Below are 6,124 nucleotides of genomic sequence, written 5' to 3'. Positions count from 1 at the left end.
CAATCTCTCAATTCACAAATGACCAAGTGTTGTTTGCTAGGCATCTCTTTGTATTTTATAGTGCTTTTTGAATTTGAATTCGATCGTTGCCAATTCTAGTTCATTAATGCTTTCTTGGCGGTAGATTTTCCCAAATATTACCCATAAATCACGTCTTAAATGCCTACTGCTCACTCCATTTGGCCTCAAGTGAAGCATCCCATCGTGAATAGTGTCTTCAACGGTCACTTTCTAGCCAACCCATGCGGCAGTGCAGCCCCCCATGCGCGATTCCCAACCTTGCGACTCTTTGCTTCTATGTGCATCTCCAATATCGTGCAGCCCCCAGGCAGAATAATTTATAGTCCCACACTCCCTTCCAACTTCCTGGAGCACTAAGACTGTCCTTCCCTTAGCTAGTCAGGTGGTCGCACCACTCGTGTGGAGTTCCATCCTGTCCTCTGTCATGGTTCCTGTAGAATCTCCACATTTTATTGTTATGGTCGGCATCGCGCACTTCACCATTTGCATCACGCTACCCTAGTCACTATACTTAGCAATATGCGGTCCAAGCCAAGGCATCAAACTAATCAATTCATGGTGATAGTTCTCAAACTTGTTAGTATGATTGTACGCACCTTGGCTTACCATCCTAGTTTTTTGGGTGATAAAATCTTCATTTATCTCATCCTCCAGCTTCTTGACTTCTGTGTCCACCAGCGCACTTTTATTTCTTAATCATACCATGTCTTCTTCAAGTTCTTGGAGTCTAAGGTTTCCCTGTTGGATTTCTTCCTCAAGTCCCATGCGTTCTATTTCTTGCAGCTGTACGATTTCTTCTTTCCAGGCTTCATGAACCATCGTATCTACTGGTGCTGCTATGCATAGACTAGGCTTTGCATGCTCCATAGGGATTACAACTTCTGCTTCATACTTCAGCTTTAGAAGTGCCCATGCGGTCAGGGTTTTGCACATGGTCCTATAAGCCCATAGAACTGCTGGTACGCTCAGGTCCCAATTAATTTGCTTCACATGGTGGACCACGCTCAGTGCTTTGGGTACTTTTTCAAAAGCTTCTATGTGAATATGTTTCTACATGCTTGGTCTTACCATACTTCCTAGTTGTTGTTCACGCCATTGCCTTGCCCATCCCTTCTCACTGATCGTGTTTCCTACCATGCGAACAGTGTGCCCTTATGCAAGTTGCGCACCATATGCCTGTAACCATCTAGATAGGTGGGTGCACGGGCTATTTCATCCATCATACTTGGCTTTCATCTACATCTATGGCTTCCCAAATCATAGGCGCATCATTCTTCTACATTCACACCAGTCCTTAAAATTTTGCTGGTGCTTACCCCACCACCTTGTGGGCGTAGCGCGCAATACCCATTTTAGAGCATCGAATTGTTATTGTTCTAACACTTCTCTTTAAAAAAAATTCAGGAAATCATCCACCTCTGTCAACCCATCATACATAGGCAGATCTCTTACCTCTATTGCCACGCAGCACAGTGACCTTATCATCATGTTGCAGTTGATCGTGGTTACCTCGTGTAACTGGTTCTGCCATTGTTCTATTTCCTCGTTCGAATCTGAGGTGCAGGAGCTTTTGTTCTCCCACGAGAGTCTACCTGTTCGATTCACCCATTCCTACTCCCACACGATTATCTTATAAATGAATTCTAGATCTTCATCTCCATCGTAGTCATGCATTGGCTCTACGTAACGTGATCATTCCACAGGGTCTAAAGGTACCACTACGCTTAGTGACTTTTTCTCGAAAATAATCTTGCGCTTCTTTAGATTTATCACTCCATTCATGTCAGTGGCCCAATCTATTCCTAGTAGCACAAGATATGGATTGCTGTCATCAACAATCTCTATCACTTCGAAATCTACAAGCGCGCTCGCACCTTCAATATCTATCGTTATTCCATGCAATTTTCCCATAGGTAGGATCTTTTTCTGGTTCGCCATTCACAATTAAATAGGAGATCATTGTAGTGTAGGCCTGCCCATGCAATCCCATGTCTACTTTGGCAGGACATTCGCATCTGATCCTAGATCCAAAATCACTTGATCCATTTCATCTTCCCCGATTTGAGCAATCAATCTCATCTCTCTTCCTATTCGTGTTGTGTGCTTCTGGAGCTTCCCGACTACGTGTGGTTATCCTGGTGCGGTCCCATCACATCTAGTTATGAGTTCTTGCAGCCCTTTCACAGCCTTGTTGTCGTGTAGTAGCTTCATGCATGTCTCCAAAAAGGTAGTGAGCATTGATGGTTCCATTTCAAGTTCCAGTTTGTCTTTACTACCTGAATTGGAGGCCTCTATGAAGCTCTTCTTAGCTTCCATGAATGTCTCCTTAGCACGCTCCAAATAAAATTCCGATTCCTTCGTTGGAGCCTTACGAACATAGGAACTCTGTTCGGGCTACTTGCCTTTGTCATCTCCTATTGTGATACCATTTCAGAGCACGATTCTTATATTCGGGTCTTCCTCGCACAGCTCAGACCTCATCATTTGAAGGTTCTGATTTGGGGGAGGTTGGAGTGTTCCTTTGTCACGTAGCCTCTCTATTAGCGTGCAATAGTCCTTTGTCTCATGATCAAACTGAGTACAATATAAGCATGATGGTCTCATTGGATTTGTACAATCATGGGCATAATGCCCCAGTCCTCCGCAATTGTAACATATCAGCTGTTTGTGACCTCTTCCCAGTCCCCTTCCACCTCGACCTCGTCTATGCCCCTAAAATCTAGTGCGCGCCATCACTTCATTTTGATCAAGGACCCATGTTTTGGTTTGAACTCTATAGGTAGGAGTCTGATCCATCATCAGTTCATAACTTCTATAGATGCACTCATCGTAGCCTACTGACTTGCAGAAATTACAGAACAACTGCTAGGAACTCTGCGTATACTTTTGTAATAGATGACAGTTATTTGTAGCATGCTTCCCTCTTATCTGACAAATCGCACACCATAATGCAAGCGCCGCACTTAGTCCTACTTGTGCCTCTGGTCTCAATGGCATTAGTCCTCCTCCCACCAAGTAGTTCACGAAGATTGGACAATGGTCCTTGTCATGTCCTTGGCCCTTGCACTTTATGCACCATACCTCCTCGCGCACTTCTGGGCAAGCTATCCTGTCTTGTTTCAAACTCTGCATCTCAAGATATAATTTTTTCAACTACACGTGGATCTGTTGGACTCCCGGGTTAGGATCTTGTATCGAGGTCTCGTGCAATCTCATTGCGATCTCCAAGGCCTTGGCCTGAGTGGATAGCTTCTACTATGACAACAGGTTCCTTAGATGCAGCGTTAGCGACACTACAAACCATGTGTGGTGTTGCCCATCTGTCAAGGTCATGTTGGCTTCACGAATCATACCCTTTAGTCTCTAATCCAGCTCCCAAGGGGTCTCACCTGGAAGCATCATGATTTCCTTAAATCTGATGATCGATTGTGTCTCTGACTTTGGTCTGCTAAATTCCTTGTTTAGCGCAGCTTGGATATTCGCGATTCCCACATTCAGATTGTCATTGGAGTGCTTAATGTACCAAGTCATTGCACAATCCTGCAAAGCACTGAGTAGCATTTCTTTCTTTATATTGTCATCTGCGACTCCTTGTGCTTCCCATACAACCCTTACCATGAACCAAAACTGGTCCAGGTCTTCATTCCCTAGTTCTTTCAACACTGAAAATTTTATCACGCTTGCCATATTGAACTGTGGTGGTGGAAAAGGTGGTGTGGGCGAAGATGGGGGTGAAGATGGTGAACCTGGCAGTGGTGTAGGTGGAAGAAATATGCATGGAATTCACTAGTTTATCAAACTGATTACATTTCTTGGTGAGACCTTCGGGAGCTCTTCCTCGCTTTCTCACAGAGGTGAAATCAAGGGGCTAGTCTCTATTTCTATGCTACCTTCGTTTCTGTAGATCCTCCCACTTCGTGTAGCCCCAAACATCAATTTATTCACATAAATAGCTTTTCACATAGTAGAATTTTAATCCAAGTGTTCAAATATTTGACGTGCTTACCTCATGATCATTTGAGGAAGTGTCATTCTGCCTCGCTATAGCTCACTAAAGTATCTACCGTGAACTCAATGATAAATCCCCCTATAATTTGATTAAGCCAGTGATCCACAACACACACGATCTTATCTTCCGATGCTTCTAGTCTGCGGACCGACTCTGGAGTCCACACAATAGGTTTGTCAAGCCTACACCTTCCTTGATTGTCTACTAGCTTCGCGATCCACTTGTACAACTCAGAGGGGAAGGATGCAAGAAAATTTTGTGGATTCCGTATATAAATAGCAATCTAACCACTTTTCCTTTGATAATCGCATATTCATGTTTCCCTGCACCGCGAACTCGTGAATCTTCTTGTCCAGCCACTTTTCAATTCCTTTCTTTGTCAGATTCCAATGATATGACATCAAACATCTCTTATGCAGATCCTGCTCCCGGCAATGGAACCATTTGTGGACTTATTGCAGCATGACCTAGGTTTAGAGTTGATTTAGCCAAACAAATCCTTGTACTACTAGCCCTTTCAGCAATAGTCTTTGGAGCGTGGACTGAGGTCTCACCCGAAGTAGTATGGGGGGGGGTGCTAGAACTAGGTTTCCTCACCCTAGAGATGTCTGATGAAATCAAGTGGTCCATGGTTTGACCCTGCGCACAAGTCACTACGCACACTTTCCTTTACCTCGTAGCCTAATATACTACCTTCGTGCAGCTCTACCGAGGGATGAACGTCGCACTCTACGTTATTACCCAAGACCTCAATAGTATTCCAACGTTAGTTAATTGACTCTATCAACCTGAGTGCTTTAAGTATACTAAACAATATAAACCAGTCATACATGTGCGCGCAGTAAATAAATAGTATAATTGCAAATCATATCAAACATGCACTAACCCAAGAACAAATATACTGAATTATGATAAAACTTCTCTTTATTAATTTCTTCCTCAGTTACAAACTTGACTCCACCGTAGGCACTTAGCTACGGACTACTAGGCCTCTGTGCACTCATCTGCAGAGCCTTCTCCTACTCTACGATCCAAAGACACACTTTACACTTGTGACTCAATCACTTAGAGTTGTTATTCTTCTCTATCTTCCATTTACACTTAGAGCCTCACTCTATTTATGCAATCCCATGGTCCGTGGATGATGGGTAGGTCTATCCAACCGACATTACATTACAAAACTAGGGTGGACAACCCTATGACTCTATTATACTTTCGTGCCCCGCGCCCGCAATTCGCAGAGCTTTACAACAAAACTCGGTCAAAACTTGGGCTTTGAGCCCCAAAACATGCCTTGGGGAGATTCCATGCCCAACACATGCTTCCCTCTGATTGCAAATCTATATCCATACCTGACATACTCGTATTGATATTGGTTCTTATAATTCTCTGCTTCTTTTAAGCTAAGCAATGAGGAAACCATTGCTCCCTACCACCACGAATAGATAAACCATTTTTCCTACACCATCTTTCAAGCTCCATAAGAGGCATACTAAAATAATTATTGAGTTGTTTCTCCCTCTCCAATCGCCAGAGCAACATCTTGATTTGGACCAGATCTGTTTGTTATGTCTGCAAGATTGGCTTTAGAACTATCAAGGTCCTTCACTGGTCGGGCATCTCCACATATTGAATGAAAAGGAGGGACACCTGAATTTCTAGACAAAAGAAAGGTAGATCTTAGTCCATTCACATAAGCATACAAAAAGACAAACCAGTTTGACCAAACTTGGAGATCTTTCGTCACTCTCTCCCACAAGTATTCCAGAATATAAATGTGAAGAAATTCACAGAATGATCCACACAGTGATTACACTTATTATGATATTTTTTTACAAGTAAAAATTACCAACCACCTTGCTAATTGATGACCAATAATGTAATATTCCCTACACTTTTCCCACTAACACAATAAATCAAATCTAAAACTGTTAAATAAATGGTAGATATAAGATAGATTAGCATTAACTTTCCTATCAAAACTCTCAAGAAACTCAAAAATGTCTAGGAATTGCAAATAGTACGATGGTACCAAGGCCACTATAAATAATCAAAATATAAAAACTTGAAAGTTCTAACATGGTACTTCTCAAA

Source organism: Pinus tabuliformis, chromosome 4_1 (assembly GCF_031772625.1).
Source record: "Pinus tabuliformis cultivar Carrire ecotype Pingquan chromosome 4_1, CPIR1, whole genome shotgun sequence".
Lineage (NCBI taxonomy): Eukaryota > Viridiplantae > Streptophyta > Pinopsida > Pinales > Pinaceae > Pinus > Pinus tabuliformis.
Note: the sequence above shows the minus strand (reverse complement) of the source record.